The sequence below is a fragment of the Balaenoptera ricei genome, chromosome 14, assembly GCF_028023285.1.
Source record: "Balaenoptera ricei isolate mBalRic1 chromosome 14, mBalRic1.hap2, whole genome shotgun sequence".
In the NCBI taxonomy this organism is placed as follows: Eukaryota; Metazoa; Chordata; class Mammalia; order Artiodactyla; family Balaenopteridae; genus Balaenoptera; species Balaenoptera ricei.
The window spans coordinates 63708201-63735681 of record NC_082652.1 but is presented as its reverse complement, the minus strand read 5'-3'; positions in this window follow the sequence as shown (position 1 = coordinate 63735681).

The following is a 27481-nucleotide window of genomic DNA, read 5'->3' as shown; positions in this document are numbered from 1 at the left end:
AGGTTTGATTCTGGATCCCTGTGGACTGGGAACATGCCTGAGGCGTGATTCTGGAATCCTGTGGCCTAGGAACATGACATCTGTTTAGATTGTGGAATATTGTGCCCTGGGAATCTGACTGAGGCTTGGTTCTGGGACCCTGTGGACTGGGAACATGACTGAGGTTTTATTCTGGAACCCTGTAGCCTGCGAACATAACTGAGGATTGATTCTGCAAACCTGTGGCCTAGGAACATGACATCAGTGGATTCTGGAACCCTGTGGCCTGGGAACATGAGAACGGTTTGATTCTGGAAGCCTGTGGCCTGGGAACATGTCTGAGGTTTCATGGTGGAAACCTGTGGCTTGGCAACATGACTGAAGTTTGTTCCTGGAACCCTGTTCCCTGGGAACATGACTGAGGTTTGATTCTGGACACCTTTGTCCTGGGAACATGACTGTGGTTTGATTGTGGAACCATGGGTCCTGCAAACATGACTGAGGTTTGATTCTGTAACCATGTGTCCTGGGAATATGACTGAGGTTTGATTCTGGAAATCTGTGACCTGGGAACTTGACTGAGGTTTGATGGCAGAAACCTGTGAACTGGCAACCTGACAGAGGTTTGATTGTAGAACCCTGTGGCCTGGAAACATGAGTGTGGCCTGGTACTGGAAACCCATGGCCTAGGAATTTGACATTGGTTTGATTCTGGAACTCTGTGGCCTGGGAACATGACTAAGTCGTGATTCTGGAAACCTGAGGCCTGGTAACATGACATCTGTTTAGATTGTGGAATACTGTGCCCTGGGAACATGACTGAAGGCTTGGTTCTGGAACCCTGTGGCCTGGGAACATGTCTGAGGTTTGATGGTGGAAACCTGTGGCTTGGCAACATGACTGAGGTTTGTTCCTGGAACCCTGTTACCTGGGAATATGACTGAGGTTTGATTCTGGAACCATGTGTCCTAGGAATATGACTGAGGTTTGATTCTGGAAATCTGTGGCCTGGGAACTTGACTGAGGTTGGATGGCAGAAACCTGTGGACTGGCAACATGACTGAGGTTTGATTGTAGAACCCTGTGCCCTGGAAACATGACTGTGGCCTGGTACTGGAAACCCATGGCCTAGGAATTTGACATTGTTTTGATTCTGGAACCCTGTGGCATGGGAACATGACTGAGGCATGATTCTGGAAACCTGTGGCCTGGGAATATGACTGAGGTTTGATGGTAGTGCCCTATGGCCTGGCAACATGACTGAGGTTTGATTCTGGATCCCTGTGGACTGGGAATATGCCTGAGGCGTGATTCTGGAATCCTGTGGCCTAGGAACATGACATCTGTTTAGATTGTGGAATATTGTGCCCTGGGAATCTGACTGAGGCTTGGTTCTGGGACCCTGTGGACTGGGAACATGACTGAGGTTTTATTCTGGAACCCTGTAGCCTGCGAACATAACTGAGGATTGATTCTGCAAACCTGTGGCCTAGGAACATGACATCAGTGGATTCTGGAACCCTGTGGCCTGGGAACATGAGAACGGTTTGATTCTGGAAGCCTGTGGCCTGGGAACATGTCTGAGGTTTCATGGTGGAAACCTGTGGCTTGGCAACATGACTGAAATTTGTTCCTGGAACCCTGTTCCCTGGGAACATGACTGAGGTTTGATTCTGGACACCTTTGTCCTGGGAACATGACTGTGGTTTGATTGTGGAACCATGGGTCCTGCAAACATGACTGAGGTTTGATTCTGTAACCATGTGTCCTGGGAATATGACTGAGGTTTGATTCTGGAAATCTGTGACCTGGGAACTTGACTGAGGTTTGATGGCAGAAACCTGTGAACTGGCAACCTGACAGAGGTTTGATTGTAGAACCCTGTGGCCTGGAAACATGAGTGTGGCCTGGTACTGGAAACCCATGGCCTAGGAATTTGACATTGGTTTGATTCTGGAACTCTGTGGCCTGGGAACATGACTAAGTCGTGATTCTGGAAACCTGAGGCCTGGTAACATGACATCTGTTTAGATTGTGGAATACTGTGCCCTGGGAACATGACTGAAGGCTTGGTTCTGGAATCCTGTGGAGTGGAAACAAGACTGAGGTTTGATTCTGGAACCATGTGGCCTGGGAATATGACTGTGGTTTGATTCTGGAAATCATTGGCCTGGGAACATGACTGATGTTAGATTGTGGAATCCTGTGGCCTGGGAACATGACACCAGTTTGGATTCTGGTACCCTGTTGCCTGGGAACATGAAATCGGTTTGATTGTGGAAACCTGTGGTCTGGGAATATGACTGAGGTTTGATGGTGGTACCCTATGGCATGGGAACATGACTGAGGCGTGATTCTGGAATCCTGTGGCCTGGGAACATGACATCTGTTTAGATTGTGGACTACTGGGCCCTGGGAACCTGACTGAGGCTTGGTTCTGGAACCCTGTGGACTGGGAACATGCCTGAGGTTTTATTCTGGAACCCTGTAGCCTGGGAACATGAAATCGGTTTGATTGTGGAAACCTGTGGTCTGGGAATATGACTGAGGTTTGATTCTGGATCCCTGTGCCCTGGAAACATGACTGTGGCCTGGTACTGGAAACCCATGGCCTAGGAACTTGACATTGGTTTGATTCTGGATCCCTGTGGCCTGGGAACATGACTGAGGCGTGATTCTGGAATCCTGTGGCCTGAGAACATGACATCTGTTTAGATTGTGGAATACTGTGCCCTGCGAACCTGTTTGAGGCTTGGTTCTGGAATCCTGTGGCCTGGGAACATGACATCTGTGGATTCTGGAACCCTGTGGCCTGGGAACATGAGAACGGTTTGATTCTGGATCCCTGTGGCCTGGGAACATGTCTGAGGTTTGATGGTGGAAACCTGTGGCTTGGCAACATGACTGAGGTTTGTTTCTGGAACCCTGTTCCATAGGAACATGACTGAGGTTTGATTCTGGACACCTTTGTCCTGGGAACATGACTGTGGTTTGATTGTGGAACCATGGGTCCTGCAAACATGACTGAGGTTTCATTCTGGAACCATGTGTCCTGGGAATATGACTGAGGTTTGATTCTGGAAATCTGTGGCCTGGGAACTTGACTGAGATTTGATGGCAGAAACCTGTGGACTGGCAACATGACAGAGGTTGGATTGTAGAACCCTGTGCCCTGGGAACTTGACTGAGGTTTAATGGCAGAAACCTATGGACTGGCAACATGACAGAGGTTTGAGTGTAGAACCCTGTGCCCTGGGTACATGACTGAGGCGTGATTCTGGAAACCTGTGGCCTGGGAACATGACATCTGTGTAGATTGTGGAATCCTGTGGCCTGGGAACATGAAATCGTTTTGGGTTCTGGTACCCTGTTGCCTGGGAACATGAAATCGGTTTGATTGTGGAAACCTGTGGTCTGGGAATATGACTGAGGTTTGATGGTGTTACCCTATGGCCTGGCGACATGACTGAGGTTTTATTCTGGAACCCTGTAGCCTGCGAACATAACTGAGGATTGATTCTGCAGTCCTGTGGCCTGCGAACATGACATCAGTGGATTCTGGAACCCTGTGGCCTGGGAACATGAGAACGGTTTGATTCTGGAACCCTGTGGCCTGGGAACATGTCTGAGGTTTCATGGTGGAAACCTGTGGCTTGGCAACATGACTGAGGTTTGTTACTGGAACCCTGTTCCCTGGGAACATGACTGAGGTTTGATTCTGGACACCTTTGTCCTGGGAACATGACTGTGGTTTGATTGTGGAACCATGGGTCCTGCAAACATGACTGAGGTTTGATTCTGTAACCATGTGTCCTGGGAATATGACTGAGGTTTGATTCTGGAAATATGTGACCTGGGAACTTGACTGAGGTTTGATGGCAGAAACCTGTGAACTGGCAACCTGACAGAGGTTTGATTGTAGAACCCTGTGCCCTGGAAATATGAGTGTGGCCTGGTACTGGAAACCCATGGCCTAGGAATTTGACATTGGTTTGATTCTGGTACCCTGTTGCCTGGGAACATGAAATCGGTTTGATTGTGGAAACCTGTGGTCTGGGAATATGACTGAAGTTTGATGGTGGTACCCTATGGCATGGGAACATGACTGAGGCGTGATTTTGGAATCCTGTGTCCTGGGAACATGACATTTGTTTAGATTGTGGAATACTGTGCCCTGGGAACCTGACTGAGGCTTGGTTCTGGAACCATGTGGACTGGGAACATGACTGAGGTTTTATTCTGGAACCCTGTAGCCTGGGAACATGAAATCGGTTTGATTGTGGAAACCTGTGGTCTGGGAATATGACTGAGGTTTGATGGTGGTACCCTATGGCCTGGCAACATGACTGAGGTTTGATTCTGCATCCCTGTGGCCTGGGATCATGACATCTGTTTAGATTGTGGAATACTGTGCCATGGGAACCTGACTGAGGCTTGGTTCTGGAACTCTGTGGACTGGGAACATGACTGAGGTTTTATTCTGGGACCCTGTAACCTGCGAACATAACTGAGGATTGATTCTGCAACCCTGTGGCCTGCGAACATGACATCAGTGGATTCTGGAACCCTGTGTCCTGGGAACATGAGAACGGTTTGATTGTGGAACCCTGTGGCCTGGGAACATGTCTGAAGTTTGATGGTGGAAACCTGTGGCTTGGCAGCATGACTGAGGTTTGTTCCTGAAACCCTGTTCCCTGGGAACATGACTGAGGTTTGATTCTGGACACCTTTGTCATGGGAACATGACTGTGGTTTGATTGTGGAACCATGGGTCCTGGAAACTTGACTGCGGCCTGGTATTGGAAACCCATAGCCTAGGAAATTGACATTGGTTTGATTCTGGAACCCTGTGGCCTGGGAACATGACTGAGGCGTGATTCGGGAAACCTGTGGCCTGGGAACATGACATCTGTTTAGATTGTGGAATACTGTGCCCTGGGAACCTGACTGAAGGCTTGGTTCTGGAATCCTGTGGACTGGGAACATGACTGAGGATTGATTCTGTGACCATATGGCCTGGGAATATGACTGAGGTTTGATTCTGGAAACCATTGGCCTGGGAACATGACTGATTTTAGATTGTGGAATCCTGTGGCCTGGAACATGACATCGGTTTGGATTCTGGTACCCTGTTGCCTGGCAACCTGAAATCGGTTTGATTGTGGAAACCTGTGGTCTGGGAATATGACTGAGCTTTGATGGTGGTACCCTATGTCCTGGAAACATGACTGAGGTTTGATTCTGGATCCCTGTGGCCTGGGAACATGACTGAGGCGTGATTCTGGGAACCTGTGGCCTGGGAACCTGACATCTGTTTAGATTGTGGAATACTGTGCCCTGGGAACCTGACTGAGGCTTGGTTTTGGAACCCTGTGGACTGGGAACATGACTGAGGTTTTATTCTGGAACCCTGTAGCCTGGGAATATAACTGAGGATTGATTCTGGAACCCTGTTGCCTGGGAACCTGAGAAAGGTTTGATTCTGGAACCCTGTGGCCTGGGAACATGTCTGAGGTTTGATGGTGGAAACCTGTGGCTTGGCAACATGACTGATGTTTGCTCCTGGAACCCTGTTCCCTGGGAACATGACTGAGGTTTGATTCTGGATCCATGTGTCCTAGGAATATGACTGAGGTGTCATTCTGGAAATCTGTGGCCTGGGAACTTGACTGAGGTTTGATGGCAGAAACCTGTGGACTGGCAACATGACTGAGGTTTGATTGTAGAACCCTGTGCCCTGGAAACATGACTGTGGCCTGATACTGGAAACCCATGGCATAGGAACTTGACAGTGGTTTGATTCTGAAACCCTGTGGCCTGGGAACATGACTGAGGCATGATTCTGGAAACCTGTGGCCTGGGAACATGACATCTGTTTAGATTGGGGAATACTGTGCCCTGGGAACCTGACTGAGGCTTGGTTCTGGAACCCTGTGGGCTGGGAACATGAAATCGTTTTGGGTTCTGGTACCCTGTTGCCTGGGAACATGAAATCGGTTTGATTGTGGAAACCTGTGGTCTGGGAATATGACTGAGGTTTGATGGTGTTACCCTATGGCCTGGCGACATGACTGAGGTTTTATTCTGGAACCCTGTAGCCTCCGAACATAACTGATGATTGATTCTGCAAACCTGTGGCCTGGGAACATGACATCAGTGGATTCTGGAATCCTGTGGCCTGGGAATATGACTGAGGTTTGATTCTGGAAATCTGTGGCCTGGGAACTTGACTGAGGTTTGATGGCAGAAACCTGTGGACTGGCAACATGACTGAGGTTTGATTGTAGAACCCTGTGCCCTGGAAACATGACTGTGGCCTGGTACTGGAAACCCATGGCCTAGGAATTTGACATTGTTTTGATTCTGGAACCCTGTGGCATGGGAACATGACTGAGGCATGATTCTGGAAACCTGTGGCCTGGGAATATGACTGAGGTTTGATGGTAGTGCCCTATGGCCTGGCAACATGACTGAGGTTTGATTCTGGATCCCTGTGGACTGGGAACATGCCTGAGGCGTGATTCTGGAATCCTGTGGCCTAGGAACATGACATCTGTTTAGATTGTGGAATATTGTGCCCTGGGAATCTGACTGAGGCTTGGTTCTGGGACCCTGTGGACTGGGAACATGACTGAGGTTTTATTCTGGAACCCTGTAGCCTGCGAACATAACTGAGGATTGATTCTGCAAACCTGTGGCCTAGGAACATGACATCAGTGGATTCTGGAAGCCTGTGGCCTGGGAACATGAGAACGGTTTGATTCTGGAACCCTGTGGCCTGGGAACATGTCTGAGGTTTCATGGTGGAAACCTGTGGCTTGGCAACATGACTGAAGTTTGTTCCTGGAACCCTGTTCCCTGGGAACATGACTGAGGTTAGATTCTGGACACCTTTGTCCTGGGAACATGACTGTGGTTTGATTGTGGAACCATGGGTCCTGCAAACATGACTGAGGTTTGATTCTGTAACCATGTGTCCTGGGAATATGACTGAGGTTTGATTCTGGAAATCTGTGACCTGGGAACTTGACTGAGGTTTGATGGCAGAAACCTGTGAACTGGCAACCTGACAGAGGTTTGATTGTAGAACCCTGTGGCCTGGAAACATGAGTGTGGCCTGGTACTGGAAACCCATGGCCTAGGAATTTGACATTGGTTTGATTCTGGAACTCTGTGGCCTGGGAACATGACTAAGTCGTGATTCTGGAAACCTGAGGCCTGGTAACATGACATCTGTTTAGATTGTGGAATACTGTGCCCTGGGAACATGACTGAAGGCTTGGTTCTGGAATCCTGTGGAGTGGAAACAAGACTGAGGTTTGATTCTGGAACCATGTGGCCTGGGAATATGACTGTGGTTTGATTCTGGAAACCATTGGCCTGGGAACATGACTGATGTTAGATTGTGGAATCCTGTGGCCTGGGAACATGACACCAGTTTGGATTCTGGTACCCTGTTGCCTGGGAACATGAAATCGGTTTGATTGTGGAAACCTGTGGTCTGGGAATATGACTGAGGTTTGATGGTGGTACCCTATGGCCTGGCAATATGACTGAGGTTTGATGGTGGTACCCTATGGCATGGGAACATGACTGAGGCGTGATTCTGGAATCCTGTGTCCTGGGAACATGACATCTGTTTAGATTGTGGAATAGTGTGCCCTGGGAACCTGACTGAGGCTTGGTTCTGGAACCCTGTGGACTGGGAACATGCCTGAGGTTTTATTCTGGAATCCTGTGGCCTGGGAACATGAAATCGGTTTGATTGTGGAAACCTGTGGTCTGGGAATATGACTGAGGTTTGATGGTGGTACCCTATGGCCTGGCAACATGACTGAGGTTTGATTCTGCATCCCTGTGGCCTGGGATCATGACATCTGTTTAGATTGTGGAATACTGTGCCATGGGAACCTGACTGAGGCTTGGTTCTGGAACTCTGTGGACTGGGAACATTACTGAGGTTTTATTCTGGAACCCTGTAACCTGCGAACATAACTGAGGATTGATTCTGCAACCCTGTGGCCTGCGAACATGACATCAGTGGATTCTGGAACCCTGTGTCCTGTGAACATGAGAACGGTTTGATTGTGGAACCCTGTGGCCTGGGAACATGTCTGAAGTTTGATGGTGGAAACCTGTGGCTTGGCAGCATGACTGAGGTTTGTTCCTGAAACCCTGTTCCCTGGGAACATGACTGAGGTTTGATTCTGGACACCTTTGTCCTGGGAACATGACTGTGGTTTGATTGTGGAACCATGGGTCCTGGAAACTTGACTGCGGCCTGGTACTGGAAACCCATAGCCTAGGAAATTGACATTGGTTTGATTCTGGAACCCTGTGGCCTGGGAACATGACTGAGGCGTGATTCGGGAAACCTGTGGCCTGGGAACATGACATCTGTTTAGATTGTGGAATACTGTGCCCTGGGAACCTGACTGAAGGCTTGGTTCTGGAATCCTGTGGACTGGGAACATGAGTGAGGATTGATTCTGTGACCATATGGCCTGGGAATATGACTGAGGTTTGATTCTGGAAACCATTGGCCTGGGAACATGACTGATGTTAGATTGTGGAATCCTGTGGCCTGGGAACATGACATCGGTTTGGATTCTGGTACCCTGTTGCCTGGCAACCTGAAATCGGTTTGATTGTGGAAACCTGTGGTCTGGGAATATGACTGAGCTTTGATGGTGGTACCCTATGTCCTGGAAACATGACTGAGGTTTGATTCTGGATCCCTGTGGCCTGGGAACATGATTGAGGCGTGATTCTGGGAACCTGTGGCCTGGGAATATGACTGAGGTTTGATGGTAGTGCCCTATGGCCTGGCAACATGACTGAGGTTTGATTCTGGATCCCTGTGGACTGGGAACATGCCTGAGGCGTGATTCTGGAATCCTGTGGCCTAGGAACATGACATCTGTTTAGATTGTGGAATATTGTGCCCTGGGAATCTGACTGAGGCTTGGTTCTGGGACCCTGTGGACTGGGAACATGACTGAGGTTTTATTCTGGAACCCTGTAGCCTGCGAACATAACTGAGGATTGATTCTGCAAACCTGTGGCCTAGGAACATGACATCAGTGGATTCTGGAACCCTGTGGCCTGGGAACATGAGAACGGTTTGATTCTGGAAGCCTGTGGCCTGGGAACATGTCTGAGGTTTCATGGTGGAAACCTGTGGCTTGGCAACATGACTGAAGTTTGTTCCTGGAACCCTGTTCCCTGGGAACATGACTGAGGTTTGATTCTGGACACCTTTGTCCTGGGAACATGACTGTGGTTTGATTGTGGAACCATGGGTCCTGCAAACATGACTGAGGTTTGATTCTGTAACCATGTGTCCTGGGAATATGACTGAGGTTTGATTCTGGAAATCTGTGACCTGGGAACTTGACTGAGGTTTGATGGCAGAAACCTGTGAACTGGCAACCTGACAGAGGTTTGATTGTAGAACCCTGTGGCCTGGAAACATGAGTGTGGCCTGGTACTGGAAACCCATGGCCTAGGAATTTGACATTGGTTTGATTCTGGAACTCTGTGGCCTGGGAACATGACTAAGTCGTGATTCTGGAAACCTGAGGCCTGGTAACATGACATCTGTTTAGATTGTGGAATACTGTGCCCTGGGAACATGACTGAAGGCTTGGTTCTGGAATCCTGTGGAGTGGGAACAAGACTGAGGTTTGATTCTGGAACCATGTGGCCTGGGAATATGACTGTGGTTTGATTCTGGAAACCATTGGCCTGGGAACATGACTGATGTTAGATTGTGGAATCCTGTGGCCTGGGAACATGACACCAGTTTGGATTCTGGTACCCTGTTGCCTGGGAACATGAAATCGGTTTGATTGTGGAAACCTGTGGTCTGGGAATATGACTGAGGTTTGATGGTGGTACCCTATGGCCTGGCAATATGACTGAGGTTTGATGGTGGTACCCTATGGCATGGGAACATGACTGAGGCGTGATTCTGGAATCCTGTGTCCTGGGAACATGACATCTGTTTAGATTGTGGAATAGTGTGCCCTGGGAACCTGACTGAGGCTTGGTTCTGGAACCCTGTGGACTGGGAACATGCCTGAGGTTTTATTCTGGAACCCTGTAGCCTGGGAACATGAAATCGGTTTGATTGTGGAAACCTGTGGTCTGGGAATATGACTGAGGTTTGATTCTGGATCCCTGTGCCCTGGAAACATGACTGTGGCCTGGTACTGGAAACCCATGGCCTAGGAACTTGACATTGGTTTGATTCTGGAACCCTGTGGCCTGGGAACATGACTGAGGCGTGATTCTGGAAACCTGTGGCCTGGGAACATGACATCTGTTTAGATTGTGGAATACTGTGCCCGGGGATTCTGACTGAGGCTTGGTTCTGGTACCCTGTGGACTGGGAACATGAATGAGGTTTTAATCTGGAACCCTGTAGCCTGTGAACATAACTGAGGATTGTTTCTGGAACCCTGTGGCCTGGGAACATGACATCAGTGGATTTTGGAACCCTGTGGCCTAGGAACATGAGAACGGTTTGATTCTGGAACCTTGTGGGCTGGGAACATGTCTGAGGTTTCATGGTGGAAACCTGTGGCTTGGCCACATGACTGAGGTTTGTTTCTGGAACCCTGATCCCTGGGAACATGACTGAGGTTTGATTCTGGACACCTTTGTCCTGGGAATATGACTGTGGTGTGATTGTGGAACAATGGGTCCTGCAAAAATGACTGAGGTTTGATTCTGGAACCATGTGTCCTGGGACTATGACTGAGGTTTGATTCTGGAAATCTGTGGCCTGGGAATTTGACTGAGGTTTGATGGCAGAAACCTGTGGACTGGCAACATGACTGAGGTTTGATTGTAGAACCCTGTGCCCTGGAAACATGACTGCGACCTGATACTTGAAACCCATGGCCTGGGAACTTGACATTGGTTTGATTCTGGATCCCTGTGGCCTGGGAACATGACTGAGGCGTGATTCTGGAATCCTGTGGCCTGAGAACATGACATCTGTTTAGATTGTGGAATACTGTGCCCTGCGAACCTGTTTGAGGCTTGGTTCTGGAATCCTGTGGCCTGGGAACATGACATCTGTGGATTCTGGAACCCTGTGGCCTGGGAACATGAGAACGGTTTGATTCTGGATCCCTGTGGCCTGGGAACATGTCTGAGGTTTGATGGTGGAAACCTGTGGCTTGGCAACATGACTGAGGTTTGTTTCTGGAACCCTGTTCCATAGGAACATGACTGAGGTTTGATTCTGGACACCTTTGTCCTGGGAACATGACTGTGGTTTGATTGTGGAACCATGGGTCCTGCAAACATGACTGAGGTTTCATTCTGGAACCATGTGTCATGGGAATATGACTGAGGTTTGATTCTGGAAATCTGTGGCCTGGGAACTTGACTGAGATTTGATGGCAGAAACCTGTGGACTGGCAACATGACAGAGGTTGGATTGTAGAACCCTGTGCCCTGGGAACTTGACTGAGGTTTAATGGCAGAAACCTATGGACTGGCAACATGACAGAGGTTTGAGTGTAGAACCCTGTGCCCTGGGTACATGACTGAGGCGTGATTCTGGAAACCTGTGGCCTGGGAACATGACATCTGTGTAGATTGTGGAATCCTGTGGCCTGGGAACATGAAATCGTTTTGGGTTCTGGTACCCTGTTGCCTGGGAACATGAAATCGGTTTGATTGTGGAAACCTGTGGTCTGGGAATATGACTGAGGTTTGATGGTGTTACCCTATGGCCTGGCGACATGACTGAGGTTTTATTCTGGAACCCTGTAGCCTGCGAACATAACTGAGGATTGATTCTGCAGTCCTGTGGCCTGCGAACATGACATCAGTGGATTCTGGAACCCTGTGGCCTGGGAACATGAGAACGGTTTGATTCTGGAACCCTGTGGCCTGGGAACATGTCTGAGGTTTCATGGTGGAAACCTGTGGCTTGGCAACATGACTGAGGTTTGTTACTGGAACCCTGTTCCCTGGGAACATGACTGAGGTTTGATTCTGGACACCTTTGTCCTGGGAACATGACTGTGGTTTGATTGTGGAACCATGGGTCCTGCAAACATGACTGAGGTTTGATTCTGTAACCATGTGTCCTGGGAATATGACTGAGGTTTGATTCTGGAAATCTGTGACCTGGGAACTTGACTGAGGTTTGATGGCAGAAACCTGTGAACTGGCAACCTGACAGAGGTTTGATTGTAGAACCCTGTGGCCTGGAAACATGAGTGTGGCCTGGTACTGGAAACCCATGGCCTAGGAATTTGACATTGGTTTGATTCTGGAACTCTGTGGCCTGGGAACATGACTAAGTCGTGATTCTGGAAACCTGAGGCCTGGTAACATGACATCTGTTTAGATTGTGGAATACTGTGCCCTGGGAACATGACTGAAGGCTTGGTTCTGGAATCCTGTGGAGTGGGAACAAGACTGAGGTTTGATTCTGGAACCATGTGGCCTGGGAATATGACTGTGGTTTGATTCTGGAAACCATTGGCCTGGGAACATGACTGATGTTAGATTGTGGAATCCTGTGGCCTGGGAACATGACACCAGTTTGGATTCTGGTACCCTGTTGCCTGGGAACATGAAATCGGTTTGATTGTGGAAACCTGTGGTCTGGGAATATGACTGAGGTTTGATGGTGGTACCCTATGGCCTGGCAATATGACTGAGGTTTGATGGTGGTACCCTATGGCATGGGAACATGACTGAGGCGTGATTCTGGAATCCTGTGTCCTGGGAACATGACATCTGTTTAGATTGTGGAATAGTGTGCCCTGGGAACCTGACTGAGGCTTGGTTCTGGAACCCTGTGGACTGGGAACATGCCTGAGGTTTTATTCTGGAACCCTGTAGCCTGGGAACATGAAATCGGTTTGATTGTGGAAACCTGTGGTCTGGGAATATGACTGAGGTTTGATTCTGGATCCCTGTGCCCTGGAAACATGACTGTGGCCTGGTACTGGAAACCCATGGCCTAGGAACTTGACATTGGTTTGATTCTGGAACCCTGTGGCCTGGGAACATGACTGAGGCGTGATTCTGGAAACCTGTGGCCTGGGAACATGACATCTGTTTAGATTGTGGAATACTGTGCCCGGGGATTCTGACTGAGGCTTGGTTCTGGTACCCTGTGGACTGGGAACATGAATGAGGTTTTAATCTGGAACCCTGTAGCCTGTGAACATAACTGAGGATTGTTTCTGGAACCCTGTGGCCTGGGAACATGACATCAGTGGATTTTGGAACCCTGTGGCCTAGGAACATGAGAACGGTTTGATTCTGGAACCTTGTGGGCTGGGAACATGTCTGAGGTTTCATGGTGGAAACCTGTGGCTTGGCCACATGACTGAGGTTTGTTTCTGGAACCCTGATCCCTGGGAACATGACTGAGGTTTGATTCTGGACACCTTTGTCCTGGGAATATGACTGTGGTGTGATTGTGGAACAATGGGTCCTGCAAAAATGACTGAGGTTTGATTCTGGAACCATGTGTCCTGGGACTATGACTGAGGTTTGATTCTGGAAATCTGTGGCCTGGGAATTTGACTGAGGTTTGATGGCAGAAACCTGTGGACTGGCAACATGACTGAGGTTTGATTGTAGAACCCTGTGCCCTGGAAACATGACTGCGACCTGATACTTGAAACCCATGGCCTGGGAACTTGACATTGGTTTGATTCTGGATCCCTGTGGCCTGGGAACATGACTGAGGCGTGATTCTGGAATCCTGTGGCCTGAGAACATGACATCTGTTTAGATTGTGGAATACTGTGCCCTGCGAACCTGTTTGAGGCTTGGTTCTGGAATCCTGTGGCCTGGGAACATGACATCTGTGGATTCTGGAACCCTGTGGCCTGGGAACATGAGAACGGTTTGATTCTGGATCCCTGTGGCCTGGGAACATGTCTGAGGTTTGATGGTGGAAACCTGTGGCTTGGCAACATGACTGAGGTTTGTTTCTGGAACCCTGTTCCATAGGAACATGACTGAGGTTTGATTCTGGACACCTTTGTCCTGGGAACATGACTGTGGTTTGATTGTGGAACCATGGGTCCTGCAAACATGACTGAGGTTTCATTCTGGAACCATGTGTCATGGGAATATGACTGAGGTTTGATTCTGGAAATCTGTGGCCTGGGAACTTGACTGAGATTTGATGGCAGAAACCTGTGGACTGGCAACATGACAGAGGTTGGATTGTAGAACCCTGTGCCCTGGGAACTTGACTGAGGTTTAATGGCAGAAACCTATGGACTGGCAACATGACAGAGGTTTGAGTGTAGAACCCTGTGCCCTGGGTACATGACTGAGGCGTGATTCTGGAAACCTGTGGCCTGGGAACATGACATCTGTGTAGATTGTGGAATCCTGTGGCCTGGGAACATGAAATCGTTTTGGGTTCTGGTACCCTGTTGCCTGGGAACATGAAATCGGTTTGATTGTGGAAACCTGTGGTCTGGGAATATGACTGAGGTTTGATGGTGTTACCCTATGGCCTGGCGACATGACTGAGGTTTTATTCTGGAACCCTGTAGCCTGCGAACATAACTGAGGATTGATTCTGCAGTCCTGTGGCCTGCGAACATGACATCAGTGGATTCTGGAACCCTGTGGCCTGGGAACATGAGAACGGTTTGATTCTGGAACCCTGTGGCCTGGGAACATGTCTGAGGTTTCATGGTGGAAACCTGTGGCTTGGCAACATGACTGAGGTTTGTTACTGGAACCCTGTTCCCTGGGAACATGACTGAGGTTTGATTCTGGACACCTTTGTCCTGGGAACATGACTGTGGTTTGATTGTGGAACCATGGGTCCTGCAAACATGACTGAGGTTTGATTCTGTAACCATGTGTCCTGGGAATATGACTGAGGTTTGATTCTGGAAATATGTGACCTGGGAACTTGACTGAGGTTTGATGGCAGAAACCTGTGAACTGGCAACCTGACAGAGGTTTGATTGTAGAACCCTGTGCCCTGGAAATATGAGTGTGGCCTGGTACTGGAAACCCATGGCCTAGGAATTTGACATTGGTTTGATTCTGGTACCCTGTTGCCTGGGAACATGAAATCGGTTTGATTGTGGAAACCTGTGGTCTGGGAATATGACTGAGGTTTGATGGTGGTACCCTATGGCATGGGAACATGACTGAGGCGTGATTTTGGAATCCTGTGTCCTGGGAACATGACATTTGTTTAGATTGTGGAATACTGTGCCCTGGGAACCTGACTGAGGCTTGGTTCTGGAACCATGTGGACTGGGAACATGACTGAGGTTTTATTCTGGAACCCTGTAGCCTGGGAACATGAAATCGGTTTGATTGTGGAAACCTGTGGTCTGGGAATATGACTGAGGTTTGATGGTGGTACCCTATGGCCTGGCAACATGACTGAGGTTTGATTCTGCATCCCTGTGGCCTGGGATCATGACATCTGTTTAGATTGTGGAATACTGTGCCATGGGAACCTGACTGAGGCTTGGTTCTGGAACTCTGTGGACTGGGAACATGACTGAGGTTTTATTCTGGGACCCTGTAACCTGCGAACATAACTGAGGATTGATTCTGCAACCCTGTGGCCTGCGAACATGACATCAGTGGATTCTGGAACCCTGTGTCCTGGGAACATGAGAACGGTTTGATTGTGGAACCCTGTGGCCTGGGAACATGTCTGAAGTTTGATGGTGGAAACCTGTGGCTTGGCAGCATGACTGAGGTTTGTTCCTGAAACCCTGTTCCCTGGGAACATGACTGAGGTTTGATTCTGGACACCTTTGTCCTGGGAACATGACTGTGGTTTGATTGTGGAACCATGGGTCCTGGAAACTTGACTGCGGCCTGGTATTGGAAACCCATAGCCTAGGAAATTGACATTGGTTTGATTCTGGAACCCTGTGGCCTGGGAACATGACTGAGGCGTGATTCGGGAAACCTGTGGCCTGGGAACATGACATCTGTTTAGATTGTGGAATACTGTGCCCTGGGAACCTGACTGAAGGCTTGGTTCTGGAATCCTGTGGACTGGGAACATGACTGAGGATTGATTCTGTGACCATATGGCCTGGGAATATGACTGAGGTTTGATTCTGGAAACCATTGGCCTGGGAACATGACTGATTTTAGATTGTGGAATCCTGTGGCCTGGGAACATGACATCGGTTTGGATTCTGGTACCCTGTTGCCTGGCAACCTGAAATCGGTTTGATTGTGGAAACCTGTGGTCTGGGAATATGACTGAGCTTTGATGGTGGTACCCTATGTCCTGGAAACATGACTGAGGTTTGATTCTGGATCCCTGTGGCCTGGGAACATGACTGAGGCGTGATTCTGGGAACCTGTGGCCTGGGAACCTGACATCTGTTTAGATTGTGGAATACTGTGCCCTGGGAACCTGACTGAGGCTTGGTTTTGGAACCCTGTGGACTGGGAACATGACTGAGGTTTTATTCTGGAACCCTGTAGCCTGGGAATATAACTGAGGATTGATTCTGGAACCCTGTTGCCTGGGAACCTGAGAAAGGTTTGATTCTGGAACCCTGTGGCCTGGGAACATGTCTGAGGTTTGATGGTGGAAACCTGTGGCTTGGCAACATGACTGATGTTTGCTCCTGGAACCCTGTTCCCTGGGAACATGACTGAGGTTTGATTCTGGATCCATGTGTCCTAGGAATATGACTGAGGTGTCATTCTGGAAATCTGTGGCCTGGGAACTTGACTGAGGTTTGATGGCAGAAACCTGTGGACTGGCAACATGACTGAGGTTTGATTGTAGAACCCTGTGCCCTGGAAACATGACTGTGGCCTGATACTGGAAACCCATGGCATAGGAACTTGACAGTGGTTTGATTCTGAAACCCTGTGGCCTGGGAACATGACTGAGGCATGATTCTGGAAACCTGTGGCCTGGGAACATGACATCTGTTTAGATTGGGGAATACTGTGCCCTGGGAACCTGACTGAGGCTTGGTTCTGGAACCCTGTGGGCTGGGAACATGAAATCGTTTTGGGTTCTGGTACCCTGTTGCCTGGGAACATGAAATCGGTTTGATTGTGGAAACCTGTGGTCTGGGAATATGACTGAGGTTTGATGGTGTTACCCTATGGCCTGGCGACATGACTGAGGTTTTATTCTGGAACCCTGTAGCCTCCGAACATAACTGATGATTGATTCTGCAAACCTGTGGCCTGGGAACATGACATCAGTGGATTCTGGAATCCTGTGGCCTGGGAATATGACTGAGGTTTGATTCTGGAAATCTGTGGCCTGGGAACTTGACTGAGGTTTGATGGCAGAAACCTGTGGACTGGCAACATGACTGAGGTTTGATTGTAGAACCCTGTGCCCTGGAAACATGACTGTGGCCTGGTACTGGAAACCCATGGCCTAGGAATTTGACATTGTTTTGATTCTGGAACCCTGTGGCATGGGAACATGACTGAGGCATGATTCTGGAAACCTGTGGCCTGGGAATATGACTGAGGTTTGATGGTAGTGCCCTATGGCCTGGCAACATGACTGAGGTTTGATTCTGGATCCCTGTGGACTGGGAACATGCCTGAGGCGTGATTCTGGAATCCTGTGGCCTAGGAACATGACATCTGTTTAGATTGTGGAATATTGTGCCCTGGGAATCTGACTGAGGCTTGGTTCTGGGACCCTGTGGACTGGGAACATGACTGAGGTTTTATTCTGGAACCCTGTAGCCTGCGAACATAACTGAGGATTGATTCTGCAAACCTGTGGCCTAGGAACATGACATCAGTGGATTCTGGAAGCCTGTGGCCTGGGAACATGAGAACGGTTTGATTCTGGAACCCTGTGGCCTGGGAACATGTCTGAGGTTTCATGGTGGAAACCTGTGGCTTGGCAACATGACTGAAGTTTGTTCCTGGAACCCTGTTCCCTGGGAACATGACTGAGGTTAGATTCTGGACACCTTTGTCCTGGGAACATGACTGTGGTTTGATTGTGGAACCATGGGTCCTGCAAACATGACTGAGGTTTGATTCTGTAACCATGTGTCCTGGGAATATGACTGAGGTTTGATTCTGGAAATCTGTGACCTGGGAACTTGACTGAGGTTTGATGGCAGAAACCTGTGAACTGGCAACCTGACAGAGGTTTGATTGTAGAACCCTGTGGCCTGGAAACATGAGTGTGGCCTGGTACTGGAAACCCATGGCCTAGGAATTTGACATTGGTTTGATTCTGGAACTCTGTGGCCTGGGAACATGACTAAGTCGTGATTCTGGAAACCTGAGGCCTGGTAACATGACATCTGTTTAGATTGTGGAATACTGTGCCCTGGGAACATGACTGAAGGCTTGGTTCTGGAATCCTGTGGAGTGGAAACAAGACTGAGGTTTGATTCTGGAACCATGTGGCCTGGGAATATGACTGTGGTTTGATTCTGGAAACCATTGGCCTGGGAACATGACTGATGTTAGATTGTGGAATCCTGTGGCCTGGGAACATGACACCAGTTTGGATTCTGGTACCCTGTTGCCTGGGAACATGAAATCGGTTTGATTGTGGAAACCTGTGGTCTGGGAATATGACTGAGGTTTGATGGTGGTACCCTATGGCCTGGCAATATGACTGAGGTTTGATGGTGGTACCCTATGGCATGGGAACATGACTGAGGCGTGATTCTGGAATCCTGTGTCCTGGGAACATGACATCTGTTTAGATTGTGGAATAGTGTGCCCTGGGAACCTGACTGAGGCTTGGTTCTGGAACCCTGTGGACTGGGAACATGCCTGAGGTTTTATTCTGGAATCCTGTGGCCTGGGAACATGAAATCGGTTTGATTGTGGAAACCTGTGGTCTGGGAATATGACTGAGGTTTGATGGTGGTACCCTATGGCCTGGCAACATGACTGAGGTTTGATTCTGCATCCCTGTGGCCTGGGATCATGACATCTGTTTAGATTGTGGAATACTGTGCCATGGGAACCTGACTGAGGCTTGGTTCTGGAACTCTGTGGACTGGGAACATTACTGAGGTTTTATTCTGGAACCCTGTAACCTGCGAACATAACTGAGGATTGATTCTGCAACCCTGTGGCCTGCGAACATGACATCAGTGGATTCTGGAACCCTGTGTCCTGGGAACATGAGAACGGTTTGATTGTGGAACCCTGTGGCCTGGGAACATGTCTGAAGTTTGATGGTGGAAACCTGTGGCTTGGCAGCATGACTGAGGTTTGTTCCTGAAACCCTGTTCCCTGGGAACATGACTGAGGTTTGATTCTGGACACCTTTGTCCTGGGAACATGACTGTGGTTTGATTGTGGAACCATGGGTCCTGGAAACTTGACTGCGGCCTGGTACTGGAAACCCATAGCCTAGGAAATTGACATTGGTTTGATTCTGGAACCCTGTGGCCTGGGAACATGACTGAGGCGTGATTCGGGAAACCTGTGGCCTGGGAACATGACATCTGTTTAGATTGTGGAATACTGTGCCCTGGGAACCTGACTGAAGGCTTGGTTCTGGAATCCTGTGGACTGGGAACATGAGTGAGGATTGATTCTGTGACCATATGGCCTGGGAATATGACTGAGGTTTGATTCTGGAAACCATTGGCCTGGGAACATGACTGATGTTAGATTGTGGAATCCTGTGGCCTGGGAACATGACATCGGTTTGGATTCTGGTACCCTGTTGCCTGGCAACCTGAAATCGGTTTGATTGTGGAAACCTGTGGTCTGGGAATATGACTGAGCTTTGATGGTGGTACCCTATGTCCTGGAAACATGACTGAGGTTTGATTCTGGATCCCTGTGGCCTGGGAACATGATTGAGGCGTGATTCTGGGAACCTGTGGCCTGGGAATATGACTGAGGTTTGATGGTAGTGCCCTATGGCCTGGCAACATGATTGAGGTTTGATTCTGGATCCCTGTGGACTGGGAACATGCCTGAGGCGTGATTCTGGAATCCTGTGGCCTAGGAACATGACATCTGTTTAGATTGTGGAATATTGTGCCCTGGGAATCTGACTGAGGCTTGGTTCTGGGACCCTGTGGACTGGGAACATGACTGAGGTTTTATTCTGGAACCCTGTAGCCTGCGAACATAACTGAGGATTGATTCTGCAAACCTGTGGCCTAGGAACATGACATCAGTGGATTCTGGAACCCTGTGGCCTGGGAACATGAGAACGGTTTGATTCTGGAAGCCTGTGGCCTGGGAACATGTCTGAGGTTTCATGGTGGAAACCTGTGGCTTGGCAACATGACTGAAGTTTGTTCCTGGAACCCTGTTCCCTGGGAACATGACTGAGGTTTGATTCTGGACACCTTTGTCCTGGGAACATGACTGTGGTTTGATTGTGGAACCATGGGTCCTGCAAACATGACTGAGGTTTGATTCTGTAACCATGTGTCCTGGGAATATGACTGAGGTTTGATTCTGGAAATCTGTGACCTGGGAACTTGACTGAGGTTTGATGGCAGAAACCTGTGAACTGGCAACCTGACAGAGGTTTGATTGTAGAACCCTGTGGCCTGGAAACATGAGTGTGGCCTGGTACTGGAAACCCATGGCCTAGGAATTTGACATTGGTTTGATTCTGGAACTCTGTGGCCTGGGAACATGACTAAGTCGTGATTCTGGAAACCTGAGGCCTGGTAACATGACATCTGTTTAGATTGTGGAATACTGTGCCCTGGGAACATGACTGAAGGCTTGGTTCTGGAATCCTGTGGAGTGGGAACAAGACTGAGGTTTGATTCTGGAACCATGTGGCCTGGGAATATGACTGTGGTTTGATTCTGGAAACCATTGGCCTGGGAACATGACTGATGTTAGATTGTGGAATCCTGTGGCCTGGGAACATGACACCAGTTTGGATTCTGGTACCCTGTTGCCTGGGAACATGAAATCGGTTTGATTGTGGAAACCTGTGGTCTGGGAATATGACTGAGGTTTGATTCTGGATCCCTGTGCCCTGGAAACATGACTGTGGCCTGGTACTGGAAACCCATGGCCTAGGAACTTGACATTGGTTTGATTCTGGAACCCTGTGGCCTGGGAACATGACTGAGGCGTGATTCTGGAAACCTGTGGCCTGGGAACATGACATCTGTTTAGATTGTGGAATACTGTGCCCGGGGATTCTGACTGAGGCTTGGTTCTGGTACCCTGTGGACTGGGAACATGAATGAGGTTTTAATCTGGAACCCTGTAGCCTGTGAACATAACTGAGGATTGTTTCTGGAACCCTGTGGCCTGGGAACATGACATCAGTGGATTTTGGAACCCTGTGGCCTAGGAACATGAGAACGGTTTGATTCTGGAACCTTGTGGGCTGGGAACATGTCTGAGGTTTCATGGTGGAAACCTGTGGCTTGGCCACATGACTGAGGTTTGTTTCTGGAACCCTGATCCCTGGGAACATGACTGAGGTTTGATTCTGGACACCTTTGTCCTGGGAACATGACTGTGGTGTGATTGTGGAACAATGGGTCCTGCAAAAATGACTGAGGTTTGATTCTGGAACCATGTGTCCTGGGACTATGACTGAGGTTTGATTCTGGAAATCTGTGGCCTGGGAATTTGACTGAGGTTTGATGGCAGAAACCTGTGGACTGGCAACATGACTGAGGTTTGATTGTAGAACCCTGTGCCCTGGAAACATGACTGCGACCTGATACTTGAAACCCATGGCCTGGGAACTTGACATTGGTTTGATTCTGGATCCCTGTGGCCTGGGAACATGACTGAGGCGTGATTCTGGAATCCTGTGGCCTGAGAACATGACATCTGTTTAGATTGTGGAATACTGTGCCCTGCGAACCTGTTTGAGGCTTGGTTCTGGAATCCTGTGGCCTGGGAACATGACATCTGTGGATTCTGGAACCCTGTGGCCTGGGAACATGAGAACGGTTTGATTCTGGATCCCTGTGGCCTGGGAACATGTCTGAGGTTTGATGGTGGAAACCTGTGGCTTGGCAACATGACTGAGGTTTGTTTCTGGAACCCTGTTCCATAGGAACATGACTGAGGTTTGATTCTGGACACCTTTGTCCTGGGAACATGACTGTGGTTTGATTGTGGAACCATGGGTCCTGCAAACATGACTGAGGTTTCATTCTGGAACCATGTGTCATGGGAATATGACTGAGGTTTGATTCTGGAAATCTGTGTCCTGGGAACTTGACTGAGATTTGATGGCAGAAACCTGTGGACTGGCAACATGACAGAGGTTGGATTGTAGAACCCTGTGCCCTGGGAACTTGACTGAGGTTTAATGGCAGAAACCTATGGACTGGCAACATGACAGAGGTTTGAGTGTAGAACCCTGTGCCCTGGGTACATGACTGAGGCGTGATTCTGGAAACCTGTGGCCTGGGAACATGACATCTCTGTAGATTGTGGAATCCTGTGGCCTGGGAACATGAAATCGTTTTGGGTTCTGGTACCCTGTTGCCTGGGAACATGAAATCGGTTTGATTGTGGAAACCTGTGGTCTGGGAATATGACTGAGGTTTGATGGTGTTACCCTATGGCCTGGCGACATGACTGAGGTTTTATTCTGGAACCCTGTAGCCTGCGAACATAACTGAGGATTGATTCTGCAGTCCTGTGGCCTGCGAACATGACATCAGTGGATTCTGGAACCCTGTGGCCTGGGAACATGAGAACGGTTTGATTCTGGAACCCTGTGGCCTGGGAACATGTCTGAGGTTTCATGGTGGAAACCTGTGGCTTGGCAACATGACTGAGGTTTGTTACTGGAACCCTGTTCCCTGGGAACATGACTGAGGTTTGATTCTGGACACCTTTGTCCTGGGAACATGACTGTGGTTTGATTGTGGAACCATGGGTCCTGCAAACATGACTGAGGTTTGATTCTGTAACCATGTGTCATGGGAATATGACTGAGGTTTGATTCTGGAAATATGTGACCTGGGAACTTGACTGAGGTTTGATGGCAGAAACCTGTGAACTGGCAACCTGACAGAGGTTTGATTGTAGAACCCTGTGCCCTGGAAATATGAGTGTGGCCTGGTACTGGAAACCCATGGCCTAGGAATTTGACATTGGTTTGATTCTGGTACCCTGTTGCCTGGGAACATGAAATCGGTTTGATTGTGGAAACCTGTGGTCTGGGAATATGACTGAGGTTTGATGGTGGTACCCTATGGCATGGGAACATGACTGAGGCGTGATTTTGGAATCCTGTGTCCTGGGAACATGACATTTGTTTAGATTGTGGAATACTGTGCCCTGGGAACCTGACTGAGGCTTGGTTCTGGAACCATGTGGACTGGGAACATGACTGAGGTTTTATTCTGGAACCCTGTAGCCTGGGAACATGAAATCGGTTTGATTGTGGAAACCTGTGGTCTGGGAATATGACTGAGGTTTGATGGTGGTACCCTATGGCCTGGCAACATGACTGAGGTTTGATTCTGCATCCCTGTGGCCTGGGATCATGACATCTGTTTAGATTGTGGAATACTGTGCCATGGGAACCTGACTGAGGCTTGGTTCTGGAACTCTGTGGACTGGGAACATGACTGAGGTTTTATTCTGGGACCCTGTAACCTGGGAACATAACTGAGGATTGATTCTGCAACCCTGTGGCCTGCGAACATGACATCAGTGGATTCTGGAACCCTGTGTCCTGGGAACATGAGAACGGTTTGATTGTGGAACCCTGTGGCCTGGGAACATGTCTGAAGTTTGATGGTGGAAACCTGTGGCTTGGCAGCATGACTGAGGTTTGTTCCTGAAACCCTGTTCCCTGGGAACATGACTGAGGTTTGATTCTGGACACCTTTGTCCTGGGAACATGACTGTGGTTTGATTGTGGAACCATGGGTCCTGGAAACTTGACTGCGGCCTGGTATTGGAAACCCATAGCCTAGGAAATTGACATTGGTTTGATTCTGGAACCCTGTGGCCTGGGAACATGACTGAGGCGTGATTCGGGAAACCTGTGGCCTGGGAACATGACATCTGTTTAGATTGTGGAATACTGTGCCCTGGGAACCTGACTGAAGGCTTGGTTCTGGAATCCTGTGGACTGGGAACATGACTGAGGATTGATTCTGTGACCATATGGCCTGGGAATATGACTGAGGTTTGATTCTGGAAACCATTGGCCTGGGAACATGACTGATTTTAGATTGTGGAATCCTGTGGCCTGGAACATGACATCGGTTTGGATTCTGGTACCCTGTTGCCTGGCAACCTGAAATCGGTTTGATTGTGGAAACCTGTGGTCTGGGAATATGACTGAGCTTTGATGGTGGTACCCTATGTCCTGGAAACATGACTGAGGTTTGATTCTGGATCCCTGTGGCCTGGGAACATGACTGAGGCGTGATTCTGGGAACCTGTGGCCTGGGAACCTGACATCTGTTTAGATTGTGGAATACTGTGCCCTGGGAACCTGACTGAGGCTTGGTTTTGGAACCCTGTGGACTGGGAACATGACTGAGGTTTTATTCTGGAACCCTGTAGCCTGGGAATATAACTGAGGATTGATTCTGGAACCCTGTTGCCTGGGAACCTGAGAAAGGTTTGATTCTGGAACCCTGTGGCCTGGGAACATGTCTGAGGTTTGATGGTGGAAACCTGTGGCTTGGCAACATGACTGATGTTTGCTCCTGGAACCCTGTTCCCTGGGAACATGACTGAGGTTTGATTCTGGATCCATGTGTCCTAGGAATATGACTGAGGTGTCATTCTGGAAATCTGTGGCCTGGGAACTTGACTGAGGTTTGATGGCAGAAACCTGTGGACTGGCAACATGACTGAGGTTTGATTGTAGAACCCTGTGCCCTGGAAACATGACTGTGGCCTGATACTGGAAACCCATGGCATAGGAACTTGACAGTGGTTTGATTCTGAAACCCTGTGGCCTGGGAACATGACTGAGGCATGATTCTGGAAACCTGTGGCCTGGGAACATGACATCTGTTTAGATTGGGGAATACTGTGCCCTGGGAACCTGACTGAGGCTTGGTTCTGGAACCCTGTGGGCTGGGAACATGAAATCGTTTTGGGTTCTGGTACCCTGTTGCCTGGGAACATGAAATCGGTTTGATTGTGGAAACCTGTGGTCTGGGAATATGACTGAGGTTTGATGGTGTTACCCTATGGCCTGGCGACATGACTGAGGTTTTATTCTGGAACCCTGTAGCCTCCGAACATAACTGATGATTGATTCTGCAAACCTGTGGCCTGGGAACATGACATCAGTGGATTCTGGAATCCTGTGGCCTGGGAATATGACTGAGGTTTGATTCTGGAAATCTGTGGCCTGGGAACTTGACTGAGGTTTGATGGCAGAAACCTGTGGACTGGCAACATGACTGAGGTTTGATTGTAGAACCCTGTGCCCTGGAAACATGACTGTGGCCTGGTACTGGAAACCCATGGCCTAGGAATTTGACATTGTTTTGATTCTGGAACCCTGTGGCATGGGAACATGACTGAGGCATGATTCTGGAAACCTGTGGCCTGGGAATATGACTGAGGTTTGATGGTAGTGCCCTATGGCCTGGCAACATGACTGAGGTTTGATTCTGGATCCCTGTGGACTGGGAACATGCCTGAGGCGTGATTCTGGAATCCTGTGGCCTAGGAACATGACATCTGTTTAGATTGTGGAATATTGTGCCCTGGGAATCTGACTGAGGCTTGGTTCTGGGACCCTGTGGACTGGGAACATGACTGAGGTTTTATTCTGGAACCCTGTAGCCTGCGAACATAACTGAGGATTGATTCTGCAAACCTGTGGCCTAGGAACATGACATCAGTGGATTCTGGAAGCCTGTGGCCTGGGAACATGAGAACGGTTTGATTCTGGAACCCTGTGGCCTGGGAACATGTCTGAGGTTTCATGGTGGAAACCTGTGGCTTGGCAACATGACTGAAGTTTGTTCCTGGAACCCTGTTCCCTGGGAACATGACTGAGGTTAGATTCTGGACACCTTTGTCCTGGGAACATGACTGTGGTTTGATTGTGGAACCATGGGTCCTGCAAACATGACTGAGGTTTGATTCTGTAACCATGTGTCCTGGGAATATGACTGAGGTTTGATTCTGGAAATCTGTGACCTGGGAACTTGACTGAGGTTTGATGGCAGAAACCTGTGAACTGGCAACCTGACAGAGGTTTGATTGTAGAACCCTGTGGCCTGGAAACATGAGTGTGGCCTGGTACTGGAAACCCATGGCCTAGGAATTTGACATTGGTTTGATTCTGGAACTCTGTGGCCTGGGAACATGACTAAGTCGTGATTCTGGAAACCTGAGGCCTGGTAACATGACATCTGTTTAGATTGTGGAATACTGTGCCCTGGGAACCTGACTGAAGGCTTGGTTCTGGAATCCTGTGGAGTGGAAACAAGACTGAGGTTTGATTCTGGAACCATGTGGCCTGGGAATATGACTGTGGTTTGATTCTGGAAACCATTGGCCTGGGAACATGACTGATGTTAGATTGTGGAATCCTGTGGCCTGGGAACATGACACCAGTTTGGATTCTGGTACCCTGTTGCCTGGGAACATGAAATCGGTTTGATTGTGGAAACCTGTGGTCTGGGAATATGACTGAGGTTTGATGGTGGTACCCTATGGCCTGGCAATATGACTGAGGTTTGATGGTGGTACCCTATGGCATGGGAACATGACTGAGGCGTGATTCTGGAATCCTGTGTCCTGGGAACATGACATCTGTTTAGATTGTGGAATAGTGTGCCCTGGGAACCTGACTGAGGCTTGGTTCTGGAACCCTGTGGACTGGGAACATGCCTGAGGTTTTATTCTGGAATCCTGTGGCCTGGGAACATGAAATCGGTTTGATTGTGGAAACCTGTGGTCTGGGAATATGACTGAGGTTTGATGGTGGTACCCTATGGCCTGGCAACATGACTGAGGTTTGATTCTGCATCCCTGTGGCCTGGGATCATGACATCTGTTTAGATTGTGGAATACTGTGCCATGGGAACCTGACTGAGGCTTGGTTCTGGAACTCTGTGGACTGGGAACATTACTGAGGTTTTATTCTGGAACCCTGTAACCTGCGAACATAACTGAGGATTGATTCTGCAACCCTGTGGCCTGCGAACATGACATCAGTGGATTCTGGAACCCTGTGTCCTGGGAACATGAGAACGGTTTGATTGTGGAACCCTGTGGCCTGGGAACATGTCTGAAGTTTGATGGTGGAAACCTGTGGCTTGGCAGCATGACTGAGGTTTGTTCCTGAAACCCTGTTCCCTGGGAACATGACTGAGGTTTGATTCTGGACACCTTTGTCCTGGGAACATGACTGTGGTTTGATTGTGGAACCATGGGTCCTGGAAACTTGACTGCGGCCTGGTACTGGAAACCCATAGCCTAGGAAATTGACATTGGTTTGATTCTGGAACCCTGTGGCCTGGGAACATGACTGAGGCGTGATTCGGGAAACCTGTGGCCTGGGAACATGACATCTGTTTAGATTGTGGAATACTGTGCC